Source organism: Lipotes vexillifer, unplaced genomic scaffold (assembly GCF_000442215.2).
Source record: "Lipotes vexillifer unplaced genomic scaffold, Lipotes_vexillifer_v1.1 scaffold164, whole genome shotgun sequence".
Taxonomy (NCBI): domain Eukaryota; kingdom Metazoa; phylum Chordata; class Mammalia; order Artiodactyla; family Lipotidae; genus Lipotes; species Lipotes vexillifer.
This window is the reverse complement of record NW_006789313.1, coordinates 1,915,172-1,937,746: the sequence shown is the minus strand read 5'-3', so window position 1 is coordinate 1,937,746 and position 22,575 is coordinate 1,915,172. Positions and strand designations below refer to the sequence as shown.

The 22,575-nt window shown below is 35.9% G+C and overlaps 1 protein-coding gene and 1 pseudogene across 1 annotated transcript in view; both read right to left on the bottom strand.

Annotated features, from left to right (window-relative positions):
* DPH6 (diphthamine biosynthesis 6) overlaps window positions 1–22,575 on the bottom strand; it is a 184,352-nt gene that overhangs the window by 119,388 nt on the left and 42,389 nt on the right. The window lies entirely within an intron of this gene.
* Window positions 13,334–14,217, bottom strand: LOC103073427 (40S ribosomal protein SA pseudogene; annotated as a pseudogene).

Here is a 22,575-nt window from a genome sequence, read left to right as displayed (position 1 = left end):
GAGAGGCCACAACAGTGAGAGGCCCGCGTACAGCAAAAAAAAAAAAAAAAGTTAAATAACTTGTCCAAGGTCACATAGCTAGTAAGTAGTAGAGCCAAAAGTTCCATGGGTAGCAGGGAGGGGGATGGAAATTGAATGGCACATGGGGAACACATCAAAAGTTCAGAATTAGGAATTCTTGGAGAAGGGGATTAAGATTTTTTGTGTTGCCATGTGTTGTCTTATTAATGTTTACGTCATTACTACACAGTTCGGGTGTCAAGATATGTTATTATGTCAAAATAACTAAATGGTCTTATTCTCCCTTGTCAACCCCATTACAGGATCAGGTCATTACAAAGACAAGTTTATTCTATGGTTCACCCTCTGCTCAAAAGATCAGCATGGGTTATTTTTAGATGTAAGCAATATTTAATAGCTAATGTAATTTCTCATTTATACATATCATAAATGTGGCCAGCTGTTCTTTTCAACTCTCTTTTGTTCTTCTAACAAATCACGTGCCTTCATCAGTCTCTGATCAGTTGGCAGGGCAAGGCTTCCTTTTCTCATGCTTCACTCTCCCTCTGTCCAAGTCAAATGTCTAAAAACTGTTTGGATAGAATATTTCTGAATTTATGAATTAATTTCACATATATTATCTTATTTGATCCTTCTCACACTAGCCTGTAATTAAATTGACAGTTTATAGTATTGCTCTGTTTGGATTATAGTAGTATGGTAAGTAAGTGGGGAATTCAAAACTCACACTGGAACTCCTGCTTCTGAGTCCAGGGCCCTTCCTAGTACCCATTATTCTTCCCTAAATGGTTCTGGAGTTTAGGAGACCACAAATCACTAGTTAGTTTAAGTAATTAAATATTAGTTTGAAAAGAACAAAAAAAGAATTGTACATTATGTAAAATAAAGTTCTACAGGGCTATGAAAGAGATAAAAATGATGAGGAAAGGAAATTATAATCAGGCAAAGGGAATTTAAAAATCTGGTTGAGAAGGCTTCCCTGGTGGCGCAGTGGTTGAGAGTCTGCCTGCTGCTGCAGGGGACACAGGTTCGTGCCCCGGTCCGGGAAGATCCCACATGCCGCGGAGTGCCTAGGCCTGTGAGCCATGGCCGCTGAGCCTGCGCGTCCGGAGCCTGTGCTCCGCAACGGGAGTGGCCACAACAGTAAGAGGCCCGTGTACCGCAGAAAAAAAAAAAAAAAAAAATCTGGTTGAGGGCCATAGACATTTTAATTCAGAAAAAAATGAGACTGAATTTTATTAATATTAAATTCCCTAAAAATACAAGACTGATACTGCAACTTTGTGCATAGCAAGCTATAAAATCACCTAGCATCTTGTAATTTCAGTCAATGAATACAGTAAATACATACTTACTTAGTTGTCCATCTGGCATCTCTTTTGTGCAAAACACCCACCTACCATCTATGTGGTAACCACAACTATTTTTTACAAGATGATTTGGTCCCTGTGGAGATAACTGGTTCAAAACTGGGCACTCCAAGCTGGCCAACAGTTGTTTCTCAGAAATTTGAAATTGAAACTAATAGATTTCAATCTCAGGCTAAGACGGACTCTTGAACAGGGAGTTATAACCTTGAAAACTAGGAGCAGCCATGTTTTCTACCATGTAATCTGGGGATCTGAGAAAACCAGTCTTTCCAGAAAAAATAGAGTGGATTTTTAAAGAGAAGCAGAAATAAGAGAGAAGAGTTTTGAAAGTACTCTAGTCCCTTGCTCTAGAGTTTTATGACATTGGCTTCCCTTCTGTCCTTAAAACATTTTTTTCTAGATTAAAACAGACCCAGCTAATACATCATAAATAGAATAAGATGCATACTAATAAATATTAACTAGAATTACAACCAAAACTTATTCACCAAACTTTTGCAGGAAAGGGTCCATATCTTTCTCATGTTCATATTACAGTGTACACAGAATAAGATGCTTTTCATTTACATAATGAAATATTAAATATAAAAACCATTTTTTCTGGTGCAATATATAAAAACTATTAAATGTTTTGCTTTGGGGGGATGGAAAACAAATTCTATACCTTCATGTGCAGTTCTATTTGTCTAATAATGCACTATTTTTTAGAATGTCAGCAAAGGTTATCTGGGTATGGGATTACAAGATTTTTTAAACATTTTTCTTAATTAACAACCTAATAAAGATTACTTTTAAAAAGTAGCAAAAAGCAATAAACTATTTTTGGCAAGCAAACAATTAGACAAAATTACTGAAAATGCATACGCCCTGAAGCAATGCTCTTCATGCAGGAGGTGCACCTAAACTTAAAACACCCAAGGCTAAAAGAAGACCGAGCATTTATCTTTGTACTTGGACTAAATCTACTCTAGGATCACTGGCCCTTTTTCAACTGCACCTCAATTCTTGGGTGAATCTGCACTTCACTAAGTAAAGTCTGAGATTTCTGTGGCTCCCATTTAGTCCCTCTTAAAGGAAAATATATCCCCCGAAACCAGAAAAGAAAGCAGCCTGAATTGTCAGTTATAAAGAGAGATTTGTAGTGGATCAAGTGAATGTGGAATATAGTTAATAAATGAACTATGTTCCATCATTGTAAAACAAAATACCTTCAGTCTATTTGACTAGAAAAGGAAAACTATTATAAATTATTATGTGTACATGACCACATAGAGCCATATAATGAGAGCAATCTGTTGTGCCAACCTTTCACTTTCTTTAGGTCCAGGAATGTACAAAAAGAATATTTTCTTATAATAAATTCTTGTGTGCCTCTTCATTCATGCTATTTTATTTAGAATTTTTCTTTTCTGAGATAGCCTCCTGGGACACGCATCTCATTTTCATGAGGGTTCCTGAGAGACTTGAGCATACAGTATTTACTTCAGTACAATGTCAACAACATATTGCAGAACATTTCATCTAAAATAATAATAGAAAATGTTGAGCCATCTTTCCATTTGAAAAAATATATCTGGAAGAATGTGATGTCTGACGAAATCCACAATGCTTAAACACACTGTGCCATCTCAGCTTGCTTTGGGAATTTAAAGATACATATATATGTATATATATTCTTTTTTAAAGAATAGAAAAATGAAGACATAAAAGGCTGCGCAACATTAGGGAAGAGAAAATTGATGGATATCGATATACAGTGCCTGGCACAGAGTCAACAAGAATGCCATAAGGTTAGCTGACTACCTTGCTTGGTCAAAAGTGAAATGACTGGATTTGTAGATAAAGAAAATTTTTCTACAAAGTAGACTGTTACTGAAATTAATGTCCTAAACCAAGTTCTTTCAAGTTCTTCCTATAATCACTTTCTCAGTGGTATTTTCAATTAATCATCTGAACTTCCATGGTCAACATCAAACATGCGGCCAATGAAGGAAGACAATTAAATTCACCTATTACATTATTCAAGTTTTTCACTCAGAAATAAGAATATTTGCCAACTAACAAATGAAAATTGTTTATCATGTGGGTGCTAGAAGGTAATCCACAAATTTCCCTCCCTATCAGAAATAGTAATCTATAGGAATAAGATTTCCTAAGATTCAGAAACATTTTCTCACTAAGGATTATTTCCCATGGCCTTCACTGACTGAGATTTTCAAGTCTGAGAGTATTGCTAACAATCACTGAGGTGTTAAATAAGTGCATGCTCTCTGCTAAGGGTTTCACACGTATTAACTTATTCCATCTTCATTATAACTTCATAAAGTATGTTCCTTTACTTTTGATTTTACTAATAAGAAAACTGAAGCACAGAGGGATTAAGTAACTTATTCAAGAACATACAACTACTAGGGCAGGTTGGCTCCAGTCTGGACTTGTAACCACTACACTAAAATATCAGGGCAAAGGTATAGAAAAAAATGAATAATGAAGTACACTATTTTGGTTTACTAGACACTAGACAGAACTTGACAAACACAGTTCCAAATATGTGAACTACTTTTATCTGATTTTTAGTGTCATCTTTAACATGGTTCTATTTTCTACCTTAGGAAGGTCACTAACTTTTAAGTTCTTTATTCAAAAGTAGTAGATTCACGCTGACCTACCAACGTTCTCTCATCCGTAGTCACAAATAAAACATGTGAAGTGGCTTGAGGTAAGAAGGGGAGTAATTGGGCAGAGAGTTAGACAAATGGCTTAAGAATAACAGAAGGGAGAGGAACCATGTACCTAGTAAATGCACAGGGACAAATAATGAAGTCATAATGTGGAGAACTCTTGTATTTCAGATGAGGGTATTTTAATAACATTTTTATTGCTCCTGCTGTATTTTTTGAGTCTGAGATTAAAATGTACTACTACCTATCTATTTTAAGATTCTATTTTAAAATTGAAGATTCCTATCCTAGCCTAATATAGCCTTCTAGAGAAAGCTCTGGAGCCAACTGCCTAGGTTCAAATTATGATTCAATCATTTATTAGCTGTGCGGCCTGGCAAAAGTTACTTATCTTTCTGTGACTCAGTCTCCTTATCTGTAAAAAGGAAAGATAAAACAGTAGTATAGAGTTAATGTAAGGAGTATATTAATACATGTAAATCACTTAGAACAGTGCCTGCTCAAGAGCAGGCAATTTTTATTTGCTCAAAAAATATTACCTTTAGTTATTATTACTATTACCGCCTTTAGTTATTATTACTAATAATTACTATTATTATTATTACTATTACTATTACCATCATTACTACTACTTGTCATCCATCTATTTCTGAATGACATACTTTTTAATGATTTTCAGATTTCTCTAAAATGACAGCTATTTGTGCAATGCACAGTTTAACTTTTGCACATACTCACTGTTTTGGAGCACCAAACTCCAAAATACCAAAGCAAAGAAACCAGAGCAGTTATTTCCATTATTAACTGAAAATAAACTGGATAACAATATTAGTTGGCAAGAACTAAAAAAAATAAAAATCATGTTAAAATACTCAAGTGTTGATGATTATAAATACCTGTATCTTTAGAAATATTAGATGGCTGAATTCTTAACTTTTGCTGAATTCTTAACTTTTTCAACAAAACTTCATACTTCAAACAAGAAATTTCTTTTCCACCATTCTCCATATCAAAATTATCCATCAATAAATTCTACCAACTTGTCTCCATTACAGCAACAATTAACATGCATACAGTCTAAGAGCTTCAAAGTCAGTTCATGATTAAAAAACAAACAAACAAACAAGAAACATGAGGAACAGAAAGAAAGCTACCATAATCTGATAAAAGTGTCTACAAAAAGCCCATGGCAGATATCTTCTTAACAGTGAAATAACTAAAGGTTTTCATTCTGAGATCAGGAATAAAACTGCCATTAATTCACAGGTGATGTAATTATGCACAAAAATCCAAAACAGTTAACAGAAACACGATTAGATTAATAAGTGAGTTTAGCAAGATCACTATATAATACAAGGTCAATATGCAAAATTAAAATTGTATGTCTATATGTCAGCAACAAATAATCTGATATCACTGTATTATGGGCTGAACCATGTCTCCACAAAATTCAAATGTTCAAGTCTTAAACCCCCAGTACCTCACAATGTGACTGTATTTGGAGATGAGTCCTTGAAAGAAGTAAATACAGTAAAATGAGGTCATATGCGTGGGCCCTACTCCACTATGACTATGTCTTTATAAGAAGAGTAGGTCTTCTATACCTTATATTTGGTCACAGATACACTCACAGACACAGGAAGACCATATGAAGACATAGGGAGAAGGTCATCTGTAAGCCAATGAAAGACGCCTCAGAATGACACCAATCCTACTGACACCTTGATCTTGGATTTCTAGCCTCTAAACTGTGAGGAAATAAATTTCTATTGTTTAAGCCACTCACTCTGCGGTACTTTGTTATGGCTGCCCTAACAAACTAATACACATTGGCATTAGCATCAAAAACACTCAGACATAAATCTAAAAAAATATGTGAATGACTTCTACACAAAAAACTTCAAAACATTAAGAGGAATTAAAGAAGACTCAAATAAATGGAGGGATATACTACATTCATGGATTAAAGATTCAATATTGTAATGATGCCGGATCTCTTCTCATTAATTTATAGATTCAGTATAATCCCAATCAAAATGCCAGTGGATTATTTTTGTAGAAACTGGCAACCTGATCTAAGATAGCTGGGAAAAAAGCACAGCACTCTTAAAAAAGAAAAAAGTTGGAGAAATTACACTACCAGATAGTAAACTTATTATAAAGCTGCAGTAATTTAAAAAGTGTTCTAATGGCACAAGAAGGAACAAATGAACCAACAGAAGAAAACAGGGAATTCAGAAACAGATCCACATGTATAAGATCACTTAATTTACGTCAAAGATGACAATGTGGTATAGTGAGGTCTTTTCAATATATAATACTGGGACAAATGGATATCCATTTGGGACAAAAAAAAAAAGAATCTTTACCCCTAGTTCACACTATACTCAAATCAATTTCAAGTGCACATCTAAATGTGTAAGTGAATAATAGCTTCTAAAAGACTGTATAGGAGAATACTTTTCTGACTTTTGGGCAGGTAAAGATTCCAAAACCAAGGTATAGAGATGCCTTATCTAATAATAAAGGAAAAAAATGATAATTTAAAATTTTTAAGCAGAGTAGAAGATATTTTTCTACCACAGAATAAAAAATATTTGCAACTCATTTATCTAACAAAGGACTTAACAATATCAGAAATATAAAGAACTCCTAAGTCAATATGAGAGAAAGAGAGGATCAAACAGAAAAACTGTCAACAGATTTGACAGGGCACTACCAAAAAAGAATATCGAAATGGTGCCTTCCCTGGTGGCGCAGTGGTTAAGAATCCACCTGTCAATGCAGGGGACATGGGTTTGAGCCCTGGTCCGGGAAGATCCCACATGCCACGGAGCAACTAAGCCACAACTACTGAGCCTGGGCTCTAGAGCCCATGAGCCACAACTACTGAAGCCCGCGCACCTAGAGCCCATGCTCTGCAACAAGAGAAGCCACTGCAATGAGAAGCCCGTGCACCGCAACGAAGAGTGGTCCCCGCTCACAACTAGAAAAGCCCGCGCACAGCAACGAAGGCCCAATGTAGCCAGAAAGAAAATATATTAAATAAATTTTTTAAAAAATCAAAATGGTCAAAAGACATATAAAAACTTCTCAATCTCAGCAGAGAAATGCAAATTAAAATCATAATGCATAACATTATATACCACCAGAATGACTAACATTTTTTTTTTTTAAAGTGGCAATGCCATGTGCTGACAAGGACGCAGAACAACTGGACCTCTCATATATTACTGGTGGGAGTATAAATTGGAACAACCATTTTGGAAAACTATATGGTAATATCTACTAAAGCTGAACAGAGGCATACCCTATAACCCAGCAATCTGACTCCTATACACATTTCTAACAGAAATGAGTCTACAAGTACACCAAAAGATATGCACAAAATATTCTGTAACAGCCCCAAACTAGAAAGAGCCCAAATGACCATCCATAGTAGAATGAATAAACAAAATATGGTATATTTATATACTGGGATACTATGCTACAATAAAAGTGCACCAAGTTACTGCTCTGTGCAAGCACAGAAGTATCTCATAGACATAAAATGGATCAACAGAAGCCAGATATAAACTCATAAATATTATGATTCCAATTATTTTATGTTTAATAGACAAAAATAACTCATGGTGATTGAAGCCAGGATAGTGGCTGCCTTTAGTGAAGGGAGAGTGGTAACCAGGAGTGGATATAAGAGAATTACTAAAGTGCTCTTTTGTATAAAACTTTGGACCCTTCTAAAATATTCTCTGAAGTGAACCCAAACAAATTTTAAGCAAACTTTTTAATTGAGGTAGAATGCACATATAGAAAAGTGTATCAAAGTGGACACCTTGATGAGTACTTACAAATAAAACCACCTAAGTAAATTCTACCCAAATCTACCTACTTCAGCATCTTCACATATCACTCTCAACTTTCACTCTCAGCACTGCAGCCACACTGGCTTTCTCTCAGCCTCATACTATGCACCAGGCTGCTCTCCTGCCTGCTAGAGGCCTTTGCTCACAGCCATCGGTGGGATGGAAACACTCTTCCTTCCTAGCACTTAATCAGATACTGTTCAATTGGAGAAATTTCTTACACTCAAACCTCACTTCACGAAAGCCTTTCATAATCTTTGATCAGTTTAAATTCCTCCTCATGGCCTCACGTACTTCTCCTTTGTAGTACTTGTCGTAGCTGCAATTTTATGTTTTAGATGGTTTATTTGATTAATAACTGTAGACACTAACAACTAATTATGTAATTAATTAGTAATTAACATAGACATTAATTACTAGACTCTAAGCAGATGCTCACCATTATACTCCTAGCAGTAAGCATAGGGCCTGTCACACAGTAAGTAATCAATGAATATTTGTTAAATAAATGAATGAAATTTAATGAAATCTAATAATAAAATATTACAGAATCAAGAAACAGGTATTAGTGAGTTCTTCCTTATACAGCAGTTTTTATTTTTGCTGTTGTTCAGGAGTGAATTTACAAATATTTACACATTTTGGAAACCATCAATGACACCAAGATACAAAGTTGTCTAGTAGAGTTGGAATCAACTCTATTCTCTAAAATGTGTTCCTTTTTCACATAGCAAGTTTTCTTGTCCTGGGAAGGGTACTCCTAAATTTTTTGTAACCATATCCATAGTCAGAAGTTGAGAAAGTAGAGCTCAATAATATGGTTAACTACTGACAGTAAAACCAAAACCAAAACCAAAAAAACTTCAAAAAACCTCTTTTTTAATCAATCTCTATATTTTGGGGGTGGGGGTGGGGGGAGGAGAGAAAAGAAAAAGAATACTAAACTTGCCAATCTATCAAAAATTTAATCAACTCTCAATACAATGGAGAGAAAAAGATAACTCAAAATCATAGTTAAAAGTTAACAAAACCAAGACACAAAACTGATCTTCAAACTTATTGAGTTAATATTATCCACTGTCATTCCAAAGCCATTACTGCAAGTATGAGGTATTTAAAAACACAATTATTATCCTACTAACATTACCCAATAGTGTAAAAATCATATAACAGTTTAGAAACACCAAATACCACACGAATGGAAGACCACAGAACAAAAGATTGCCATCTGTTAAAATGGCCTATTATTGTTGACTGCTCAGAGCTGTATTCTTTTTTCAATACTAGAAGGAAGCCTATGCAACATGAGTTCATCACTCTGCAAACCATCCTCTTCACTTGCTATAGGTTGAGCAGATACAAGACTCTTAAGCCCAGCACCACGCAAGATCATAGTTTAATAGTTAGTACTTTCTCTCTGGAGTTTAGAGATGTCCCTTAGTTCAGAAGTTTAAAAGCCCCTGCCCCTAATAACTATCTCAAATGTCTTTCTAACCATGCTCTTGGATATTTATAAGTTCACAGACAGGCTTGTCCCAAATAGATCTAGAATGATAAAATGTTTAAAATAAAACAACAACAACAACAACAAAAATCCCCTTTCAGTCTCAGGTCCCTCATTTTTTTTTTTTTTTTTTTTTTTTTTTTGCGGTATGCGGGCCTCTCACTGCCATGGCCTCTCCCATTGCGGAGCACAGGCTCCGGACACGCAGGCTCAGCGACCATGGCTCACGGGCCTAGCCGCTCCGCAGCATGTGGGATCTTCAACTGGGGCACGAACCCGTGTCCCCTGCATCGGCAGGCGGACTCTCAACCACTGCGCCACCAGGGAAGCCCAGGTCCCTCATTTTTAACAGAAAAGTCATGAGCTTATATGAGCACTAGAGTCTCTCTTCCCCATCCCTCATTCACTCCTTTCTCCCAACTCTCACTTTTAAAAATAAAATCACCTCTTGGGAGAAAATTAGAGAATCCTCTTATTCCTTGTCTACCATAAGACACAGATATTTTGCACAGGTTGTCACATGGTTATCAAAGCATAAGGTTAAAGTTATTTAGAAATTTCCTACTCATTCCCCTCACCTCATGCCACATTTCCCCACTTTCCAGGAAGTACAGTTAAGAAATGGCCACCAGTGGTAAGTACAGGCTTCGCTGTTGCTAGGAATGGGCCAGCCTACTGTGGGAGTCAATACAATTTGATCTTCTGATCTTCCCTTTTAGTCTCAATTCATACAGTTGTTTTTACATAGATGTTGTCAAAGTATACGTGTAATTTTCTATCTTGTTAAATCATATGCATTTTTATGTGTTAATATATAGGCTTTAGCACTGAACTATCCCATTGGGATATTTAATGGGATATCCCATGGGAATAACTTATTTAACCATTCCCACAATGTTGTAGCTCTCAGAGTAGCAAGTTCCAGTAGTTTGCTCTTCCCTGAGAAAGCCACTCTATACTTTCCTATTTTCCTAAATTTGTCTCTTGCCAGTTCTAGAACACTAAATATAGAATGACCTTGTTCTTCCTTCTCATACTCCTTTCCAATTCCCTTTGCTCTTGACAAAATTTCTCTTGAGATACTACAACCAGAACCAAATGAAACAGTCTAACTGCAGGACTTATAGAACTTACACCAAGGCAGAATCCTCTCTCCCCTCCTCCCTTCCTCCGTCTCTTTCCTTCTCTCTCCATCTCTCCTCCCCTCCCTTCCTTCCCTTCCTTTCCCCCCACAAGTTATTTTTCTGATGATTATGAGACTTAACTTACCTTTTGATTACAAATGCATTTTAGGCTGATATGTGTACCTCCTCTGTTCCAACCTATCAAATTTTACTAATGACACAGAATACAAGAATATCTCTGGCCCTGAACCTACGTCCATGGAAATCTGGGAAAAGGTTTAGATGTGAAATAGTAATTTTTCCACTGTGTGTTTTAGGAGGAAAGGGAAGATAACGAGGGAAGAGTTAAGAGAGATGGTCTGCTGACTACTGCTATAGCGATAGAGGCCCCAGGGTCCTAATGTGAATAGCATGTTTGTCATAGCCAAAATCATTTTATCAATAACTGAACTTGTTTAAATATTAAAGAGAATAACTAGTCACAGCAGCAAAGGAAAATCACAAGTTTGTGGGTCTAGCAGATGCTTGCTCCATTACTTTCTGACCACTGTGTATCTGACAGGTGTGCCTGGTGGGCATAGGTGCAGAGGTGTCATGATGGCGAGCTTCCCATTTAACTCAGAAAGTACCTTGCCAACAGCTGCAGCAGTGTCAATAGAAAGAAGCAGGAATAAGGTTCCTGCAATAACATATCCATAACAACCAGCTTGCTAAAGCAACCATTCAGTCTTCTGAATGTCAACAAGGTCACAGACTGTAATGCGGCTTGTTTTCCACTGGGCAAAGAGGTTAAGAAGTTGATGAGATAAGAGGTAAAGTTAATAATTTTAAGGAAGTTGTATTTTTCTAGGTTCACCACTATCATGAATATGAGGACAGTTTTTGGTCCTATCCTTTAAGTAAGTCCTCTATTTTCCAGGATAATGAATGTATCAGTGTATGCCACAACATAATCAGTATCATAACCACTCCATATAATGCTGATGGTTAGGAAGTCAGTGATGGGCTCTCCCTTGATTAGAAGCTTCCTATTCTCAGTCCTGAATCTTATACCTTCTATGAGTCAAATCATATAGTTACAGTCAATGAATAGATCACTGATGGCTATACTCCCCACCTTGCAAATGTTTTCAGCATACTAACAAGAAGCTCAATATGATCCAAGTCAATTTAATTTGATATTCACTACCTTTTCTCAGAACTGCATCTGCTGGCAATGTAATCTAGTGATCAAGGAGAATGAGAGTGCTAGGGCTATTTTTATTAACAAGCATATATTGATTTGGGGGTCCTTGGTGTGATTTAAATAATAACTCAACCTATCATTCTACAAGCAGTGTAGGTTATTTTACTACATACTTGTTCACACTGAAGGCTAAACTTCCACTGCTCTGTTCATTGGCATTTACTTATTCATTTAACAAATAACTGGGGTACCCAAATATGAACAAGGCACCATGCCTACTCAAATCTGGTATTGTCCAGCATTTTGTTTCTACTAGGAATAAACTGCAAGCCAGCATATTTTAACATGTACTCTCTTTTCATGATAATTTTTAATGTTAAATAAAATGGGGCTTAGTTTGATTTACGCATTATACGAATTTCTCCATTCAAACGACTGTCCGTGTATTTCTTCCCTTTTTTCCCTCTCTCATTGCCCGTCCTCTTTCCAAAAGATATTTCCCCTAATTTCATAATGACAATCAATGACAATAATAATAACAACCTAAGATATGGAAAAACATTAGAAGCTTCCTTTCATGGTTATATCACTTTCTGTTGAAAACCATGGCCTCTTAGCTTGTTTTTTCACTTTTCAGCAAAGTGACTCTCATGAATGCCAGAGAAGCCTTCCTGTTAGCATGAGTATTCAGCTTAGTCAAAAACTCAATTAGTCCTCTAAACTGCTAGCATGGGTCAATTTCTAACAAGTGTAATTCTTCCTCGAAATATTCATCATGTTTCACATAAAAGATAAAAAACATAGAAAAGTTAATTGCACATTACAACTTTTCTTCAACTTCCTAGTGAAAAACAAAGGCTTGGTCTCTGTTATGCACAGAGAAAACATTTTAGGAAACATTGAGTTGATCTGTGTACTGCAGAGTCAGTCTAGTTGTTTGTTTCTTTGTTTTTTTAATAAACAGAATAAATATGTTCCTGAAAAGTTAACCCTAAAATAAAACTCTGATCATACTTTTTTTTTTTTTTTTTTTTTTTGCAGTACGCGGGCCTCTCACTGTTGTGGCCTCTCCCATTGCAGAGCACAGGCTCCAGACGCACAGGCTCAGCGGCCATGTCTCACGGGCCTAGCCGCTCCGCGGCATGTGGGATCTTCGACTGGGGCACGAACCTGTGTCCCCTGCATCGGCAGGCGGACTCTCAACCACTGCGCCACCAGGGAAGCCCCCCGATCATACTTTTGTTCCTTCATTAAGAAACTTCCGAAACTCAAGTTTTTACATTTATCTTCTAGAGAAAAAGTAGGAAGTCATTCTGATTTTAATTTTGTTCATATTCTTTTAAGGGTGGCTATATTTTAAAATAGTTCTCAGAGAATTCCTAATCAAGGTAAAAAGGTCTACACAATGGGTCAAAAACATTCTTAAGCCAGACCTTAACCCATCCAATTTAAGTTTAGCATGGAATATTCTTAAGGTCAGTTCAATCCTTACACCTAGGTAGCAAATTTTTTTTTTTTTTTTTTAGAAACTGTTTATTTTCCATCAACCTATTTCCACTTTAAAGTTTGTGGAAGAACAGTTTAAGACCACTCAGTGGTTGTTCCTACCCACTCAGTGGCCTGAGCAGTGGGAGCTGCAGACCAGTCTTCAATAGCAGGCTGAGCACTCCAGTCTTCAGTGGTGAGCTGCTGAATAGGCACAGAGGGCACCTCTACACCTTCAGACCAGTCTGCCACCTCAGGCTGAGTAGCAGTGAACTCAGGAGCTGGAGCAGTCCATTCACCCTGAAATTCCTCCTTGGTCACAGCCTTCTCAGCTGCCGCCCACTCTTCCTTTTCAATCTCTTCAGGATCTCTGTAGAAGTAGAGATCAGGCATGACCTCCCATGGGTGTTCACGGGAGATGGCGCCACACATGCGCAGAACTTCCCAGGCAAGCATCCACCACATCAGACCCACTGAGTGAGCCCCCTTGTTGTTACATGGGATGGCAATGTCCACATACTGCAGAGGAAAGTCTCGTTACACAGAGCAACGGTAGGCAGGTTAACGTAAGAGGCCTCTGTGAGAGGCTGGTGGTCAGCCCTGGGATCAGTAACCACCGGAAGTCTTGGCTCCCAGAAGGCTGCCTGGATCTGGTTAGTGAAGGTTCCAGGAGTGAAGCGGCCAGCAGTAGGAGTGGCTCCAGTGGCAGCAGCAAACTTCAGCACAGCTCGCTGGCCAGTATTCCTGGAGGATATGACACTGACATCAGCTGGGCTTTCAATGGCAACAGTGGCACGAGCTGCCAACAGAAGCTTCTCCCAGGTTCTCTTCAGATTTATGATGTAGATGCCCTCACTTTTCCTTTTGTAGATGTACTGTTCCATTTGGAAGTCAAGGTTGGTGCCACCTAAGTGGGTTCCTGCTGCAAGGAATTTGAGGACATCCTCCTCCATTTGCAGGACATGAAGGGCTCCAGACATTGTTAAAGTTTCCCTTTAAGTTGTGATGGGAATTTAGAACAAAGCCGTATGGACCCTTATCTGGTGCGGAAAGCGGTGGCAAATATTCTTGACTTCAATCTCTCATTTGATAAATAACCTAGAACTATGATGCTTTAATTTTCCTAACTGGAAAACAATAAAAACAATGACTTTAAAATGCTCATTCAGAGGAAAAACTTACTCCTTCAAAGTCTTTTTATGCAAATTGACAATTTTAAATGCTACTCTGCAGTTTTCTATATTTATAATTAAGATACAGCTAATTATACTGGCACCAAGACATCATATGAATATGTATACTTTACATGAAGCATTCCATGAGTAGAAAATTATTGAATTTGGGAGACAGCTATATGGGGATTCATAATGCTATTCTCTCTACTTATATACATACTTAAAATTTTCCTCATTCTAAAGTTAAAAAAGAAAAAGAAAAATTAAGCATTAAATAGCCACCAGAGTGATAGGAAACAAAATACCACCAGAATCTCTACATCTATTTCCAACCACTGTTCTCCTATTGACAAATAATTGTCCATTCAGGTTGTTTGTTTTCTATTGGTGAATCCGAACTGTAAGCTGTCCATTTCTCAGCAGTTAAAGAACAGTACGTAGTTGACATTGGGATATTTATTCATCCTTTGTAGTATAAATTAATGTAAACTAAGTGACAATATTTTAAAGCTTATTCTCAATTATTAAAAATGAGACTACTGTTTTATAAATTAAATATAGGATAAACATTTAAAGAGGAATATTTGAAAAATAAAAAAGCTACTTGGAATAACTCTTGAAGCAAGTTATACATAATATAGAAAAATTGCAACACTAGACAGTTATACAGACATTTATTTAACTTATTTGTGGATATTTCTCTTTTGTTTTGTTTTGTTTTTGTGGTACGTGGGCCTCTCACTGTTGTGGCCTCTCCCATTGCAAAGCACAGGCTCCGGACGTGCAGGCTCAGTGGCATGGCTCACGGGCCCAGCCGCTCCACGACACGTGGGATCTTCCCGGACCGGGGCACAAATCCGTGTCCCCTGCATTAGCAGGCAGACTCTCAACCACTGTGCCACCAGCGAAGCCCCTCATTTTGTTTTTAATTCACTTAAGAAGGCAGTTTAGGCACCTATTTCTATTTAGGATCATTATTAATAATAGAAAGGGAGGACTATATTTGTTTGAATCTATGAACTGTTTTCTGGTATGTGATTCTTTCATCACTGACATAGTTAAGTGACCATCATAAAGTGACTGTATCATCTGTTGTTTGTTGCCCAGAAAATAGAATCTTTCAGCAGCTGTATTCATTTAAGTTCATACTAATGCTGTATTCTCCCCTCTGAAGTATGGAAGATTATTCTCATAGAAATTTTACTTAGCAATTGCTATCTGCTATGGTTTCTGGAATGCTTTAGTTATATATTCCATAATAAATTATATTTACTACTTACCTTTGATATAAGTACATAAGTAATCTGCTTCCTTAAAAGTGATCTTACTTACCAAACATCCCTAATTCTTTTCAATTTAAGTGAAAGTTAATTTTTAAAAACTATCTCCATTTCAAATTTCTGATTTCTAACCACACATGGGCTCTGGGCAGTTTGGCAATCAGTCCCCTTTTCTTTTCTCCAAAGGGATCATTCCAAATGTTTAAAATTCTCCTCAAATCCCTTAATTACTTCCATCATCTCCACCCACTTGAGGTAAATGGTCTTGCCTCCAAGACCACAGAAAAAAAAAATAGCAAAGGACACATAGTCCTTTATCATTCCATTTCTCCTTTCTAAACATATCAATATTCTTCTGTCCAGAGCTAACCCACGATCCTGTGCTCTTCACACCATCACCTCCGTATCTTCCTGGATCTCATTCAGTCACTTGACTTCAATAACTTCCTCTCTATTGACTACCTTTTCTTAACTTATAAACACATCCCAATCTCTCTCATCTTATAAAATGCGTTCCTTCTACTGATTAGCCATTTTTTCCTCCTTATCAAAACACTTCATGGGAATAAAAAAAACCCCGACTCTCAATTCTAAATAATAGCATAACATTAATAATAATAATTAACACAGCATTAACTTATTCAGTCCTCATCACAACTCTATAAGGTAGGCAGTATTTATTTCCATTTTATGGAAAAGTAAACTGAGGCACAAAGAGGCAAAGTGACTTGCCCAAAGTCACATAGCTAGTAAGCAGTAACTGAGAAACCAGGTACCAGAGCCCAGTTCTTTCCCACTATGCAACACTTCATCCCCTGGGTAAGGATATTTACTCACATGACTTTGATTATTAATTATACACTAATAATCACTACCATCAATCTATCCAGTCTTGATTTTTCCCTATTTAGTTTCATTACTTCCTATTTTGAGATACCTTGATTTCAATATATTCAAAAGACCTAGCCTCCATCTCTTTTCTCCCTATGCTTCCTCCACACTGCTACAAAATGAAATCTATCCATTACGGTTTTTAACTTACAAACCTTCAATGACTCTCCATCACCTACAAAATAGGGTCTCCAAACTCTTCAGCAAGGCACACAAGACTCCTCATAACATGCTCCAAAATTACCTTCTCACTTCTACTCCTGCAATTACTTACACATATCCTCTAATCATCAAACTCTGAGAAGTATGTACCATGCTTTGTCACATCTTCTGCTGCACATAGAATGTTCTCTCAGTTTGGGAAGTCATTTTTCATTCTCTCTTGATGAATCATTACTCATCTGTATTTTCCAAACCACCCATCCTGCACCTTCCCCAGGTAAAGCTAATCTCTCTCTCCTACTTCTACATTCCCAAAATATTTGTAAAAGAAACCCAACTCCATCATCACAATATAATATTGTTCTGTCATTAGTAATATAGACTATGAGCTCTTAGAGAACTGGGACATTCTCTTACTGATATTTGTATCCAGTACCCAAACACAGCAGTCACTCAGAATACATTTGATAAATGAATAGATGTAGCTCGTCTTTACTATTCAAAATCAATGTGCTCTGGACATGGGAAGATAAACGAATATATCATAAGAGACATCATAATCTTAATTAGTAATTATTTGCCTATAAAATGGCTAAAAACCTAGCAATATGCAGAGAATATTTTTGTTTAAATAGTAATACAAGTATAGACTCTTCCTTGAAGTTCCAGTGAACAAAGAACTCTACCATCTACACAAGCAATCTTTAAGTAAACAGTAAAATACATAAAGGCAAGAAGTCGTCAGAAATGTTAGGCCTGTCTCCAAGCCACAAAACTTGATCATGAATAGCCATCAGATTATAAATATTACAAGATATCCACATGAACCAAACAAACACTGAAGTTTTAGTCTCAATAGTTTTTCCCGCTACTCTAATTCTTACATGTATAAAATATTTTGGCACTGGTATGACACGCCATGGCATTTACTAAATGGTTTACTAAATTACACTTATAAATCACAAAGGCATCAGCTTACATGCCCAACTGCATATAAGTGTGAGGTAGATTGAAGCTGTCTCACTCAGCCTTAAGTGGGGGAAATTCATAGTACAGTTTTTGCTTGTAAGAGTACAGGTAAACTGCCTTAAGTAGATCTTTAAAGAAAAATGCAACCGGAAAGCAATGTGGTTTCCACCATGTTTTAAACAGTGCTTTCCTCTGCAGGCAGTTCCTCTTAATTCTATTGAGAAAAAGAAAAAAAAAATGCAAAGGTTACAAAATAAGGTGATGAGAGAAATGCAAAGTAGCACAAACAGAGCAATGATGAAATACTCAGAGCAGTTTAGTTACTTAAGCTACAATGAAGTCAATTAAATGTGTCTTATTTCTTTAAAAACTATTGAGTATCTCACTGAGAGTTTTTTCCTAATTTATATTAAATTCTAACGTCAACATTCTTGGATTGTATTTAATAATATGAGTGGTCTTGAGTGATTCTGATCCTGAAGTTACTGCCTTGTTTATACACTAAGGTTCACACATGGGCTGGTCTAAAGTTCAAAGTTCAAAATAATTCAACTTTTAATACATATAATGAAAAATTACACCTAAGTCACTCACCAGAACACAAAAGCAACATTAATATTGCTGTTGTAGACTAAACAAAAGCAGGAGTCGGCAGTCTTTAAAACTTTTACTGTTTTTCTAGCCTCCAACAGGAAGAGCATTTTGGAAATATAGGACTCATTAAAGAAGCCCTTTAAACTACTGTTGGAACTTACGATTTTTGCCTTATAGGTGGAACTCTAAGCAGAGATTTAATGATCATTCTTATTTATACTTGTCAGTATTTTAAAATTTGATACTCTGCAAAGAACAGCTGATGTTTGACATTGCAAGTTCATTATTAAAACCATAGTATGTTAAGCCTAACACACAAAGAGAGAAATAAAACTAATTTGTTAAGGAAAAACCTTATCATGTACAGTTTACTTTCCTTCCTGCATCACCAAGTCTGTATTTTTATCTTACCTGCAATTTATGGCCTAAAAATTAAATGAATTAAAATTAATTAAAAATAATCTAATGCAAATATTAAATCACCAAAGTACTAGAACAAAAACAATCTCTAGAAATGCTTAAACAAAAATTCTGGAGCTTAAAAAAGAGCTACTTGCAAGCTTTCCTGCGTTAACAAAAGGGCAGGTAATAATGATGGCTTGTATGACAATATTGTCTTTGTTAGTTTAGCCCCAACAGAACTAAAGATTTCCTGATTACGACTTGGTAATCTAAGTCAACTGAAAAGATTTCTGGGGAAGGGAAACAAAGAGGAGTCTGAATGCTAGCATTTAAGTGGAATATATTACCTAAGTTTACTCTTCAGTGTGAGACACTGTAAATAAGAGGGGCTCCTACTTTGACAGCCCATGCTAGGTCACGACCTAAACTCACTGTACTGGTGTAAAAGAGAAAGTTCTGCTGGAGTCTCAGATATGCATGCTTCTCTGCTTCACCTTCAGGATCTTGTAATCACACAGGGCCTTACAATGAAGTGTTCACTCTGTACTGTATCTCATTGTCAAGATTTTTAAACAGTGGCTTTTTTATTGTAATGAGCCAATTATGAGCCAGTCACTCAAGCAGTCATTAACAATAGATTTTTCTAATTGCATTTTTAATGAATTTTATTTTGGATAAAAGCCCTTAAAAGTACCTATGGCAAAGAGTAATCATACATTGAATTAACAGAAAAATCTGTTTAATAATGACTTGTCTTTTATTTACTACAACAAAATAAATTCCAGTGAGAACGCTAAAAAATTGACAGTGTCAGGGAAAAAAGGTTGCAGGGCGGGAGAGGGAGTTGTATTCTTCACTGCTAAAAAATAAAAATGAAAACATGCCTTATTCTTTCCTAACTTTAAGGTACAAATGAAACATTATCTTATCAACACAGACCTTGCTCTATATTTAGAAAATAATTAGTTATTAATATTTTACCCATAAGCTATTAATAATGCCTAATATAATTATAAAACAAGCTAAATGGACAAGGGAAATAAAGGCTCATTTCAAATTTAATGTACTCATTTCTATAGATGAATATACAGATAAGATGTTAAAAGTTATTTTAAAAACTGTTATTTTAAAAGTTATTTTTAAAACTGTGTTGTGTAAACGAAACACTACAGTGTAAAAACCTTCATTCACCTCAAAATACTTTCTATGCATGTATGAATGGAAATGTCCTCGCTGAAGATAAAAAATGGTCTTAATGAAAATGTGAATGTATATAGTTTGTGATCACTCAGATATATATAAATGTATTTTTTTTAGGTCTTAATCATAATTAAGAGCTCACTACTCACTGTGATTTAATAAGTCATTAATTAGGAAGTTTTAAAGGTGCACAGTGACACTAGAAAAATCCTCTCTTTGGAGGCTATACACGTCATCCTCTGCAAGGATTAAAAAATTTTTAATCCATTTAAATCACTCATTGGTGCAAAGAGACAAAAATTATAAATATGTATATATACATATATATATATATATATACATATATATGTATAATAAAACTATTCCCAGAAAAACTGTCACTATACACTCTGATTTTGTTAAGAAAATAAAAACTTTTTTGAATGTTCAAGGTTTTAAAAACCTTGTATTTTCTGCCTCAAGAATGGGCTGACTGAAAGCATGAGGTTCTGCAGCCTCTGGTTAATTAATCTGCGGCTGAATGACAGCGTGCCTAGGGGCATGGCACTGGCATCCCGCACAGGGTTCCAACATGCTTTAAGCCTTGGATACCTACATTCTGCACGCCAAGACTTTACCCAACAAATAGCAGAGAGGCCTTCAGAGCCTTTCTTCTTCTGAGACATTCCATTTAATTAATGTAATCCCTCTTTATCTTAAAGGTTTAATAAATTTAGGTGAGGCAAAACCAACAAATCTATGGCACTGAATGCTGTAACTAGTTGCTCTAACACTTTTCTCATGTACTCTAAAGGCTTCTTCACAAGGCATAAAGAAAATGAAAGCAAAAAAATGTTCTAATAGGTTTAGAAATTTTCAAACATGCTTCTTGATCTATTAAAAATATGTATATTTGTACAACCCAACGTTTAAGAATTCAATTAAATGAATCTGGCGATTTCCATTCCACTAGACTTATTTTATGTTATAAAAATATAAATCATACACCCACCCCAAAACACTTTGAAAATCACTAATACCTAATCTTGAGCAAGGTAAGCCTATTTTTTTAGCAACAGGATACAAAGGACATTCTTCTAATCCCTTTCACTGCCAGAACAAAACATCTTTCAAATCAAGATAAAATCGCTATATCATGAATGTTAATATCATTCTGAGAAAAATAATACCTTACGACTAGAAAAGACCATCCCTTTAGGGAGAAATGTTGTGTTAAAGTGGATTATTCTTTTAGTAGTGTAATAGAATGGCTTCTACCTACTCCCAGATGGAAAATCAAAATCTGCATTTAAATGGAAATATTTTAAAACAGATAGGACAAAAGGCTAAAACCATAAGGAATATCTCCATCCTTACATTTTAAAAATCCAAAATGCTTTGTAAGAACTTTTCTGTACGGTATGGCTTTAAGATTTTGTTTGTATGTTTGTTTCATTTTTATGAAGAGCTTTCACTGCAACATAATTTCACAGTTTTGTGCTTAACACATACTATTTGTGGCTATTATATCAAATTCACAAATTGGATGAAGAAGTAGGGTTGCAAAATTTTTACTATTACAAGAAACATATTTACTGTTTAGCCTTGTGCAGAGTTAAGAATGAGTCCTGTATTTTCTTCCTATTTTTAACTACGCTATTTTATAGGTAATTCTTAGAAGGCAAGAGCAGTTTGCTGAAATCAAATAAAATCTGAGTTTCTTCAGCATTGACTCAAATCACCACCATGGTTAGAGTAAAAAGAAAGCAAAATGCTAGGCAATATTATAACAACTGCTCTTTGCAACCTGAAAGATTATTTTCAGTTCTTCAATAGTTGGGGCAATTTTCTTAAATCCTGAAGGAGCCTGACAGCACTGCACATTTCTTAATGCTTGCATTTACTTTTACATTATAAAACAATAAAACAGCAGGATAACATTCATGCAGTTTAGAGACTTGTAACATTACCACAAATAATTCTACTGTATTATGGCAAAACATAAGCTTTTTAAATGTAGGCTGACTAAAGAAAGGGCAATTTATATTCACTGAAAGTACACAGACAAGTAAGGTTGAAAATATAACTTAAATGTTGTACCTAGTTCTAAAATAATGTTTGAAAAGGGCTGAAAAAGCAAAATCCATGCTGGATGAAATCTTTTTTGTTATATATTAAAATACAATTGATTTCAAGTGCAGTGCTTATTGGAAAGGGAAAGGCTTCCCACCTTTCTTCCTTGGAGTTTATAATAGAGTACATGGCTTCTGCCACCTCAGAAACCAACTGCATTATGTAATTTGATCATTTTCCTCAACAATGTTGTAAACCAAAATACTCAACAATTACCAGCTTCAAAGATGCAGGTGTTTCGATGGTAGTCACATTTGACTACTGGACTGCAAATAATGGGCCAATCTGAAAAACTTGGCCATATCATCTCCTTTCTAAGATAAGCCCATCAGTTCTGAAACATCTTTATTGCTAGAAGCTGCTGGCTTTTGTACAGGAAGCTGTGTGGATCTCTTTATATAAAAGACATCTTATTCAAAAGTGTAATGGGAAAAAAACTCTTGCATATGTACTGGGTGGTTTTCTCACTTTTAACAGGTAATTCATTTCAAACCAGTCGTCAGTGATTCTCCTAGTGAAACCATAGGGATGAAAAAGAATAAAAGCATTTCCC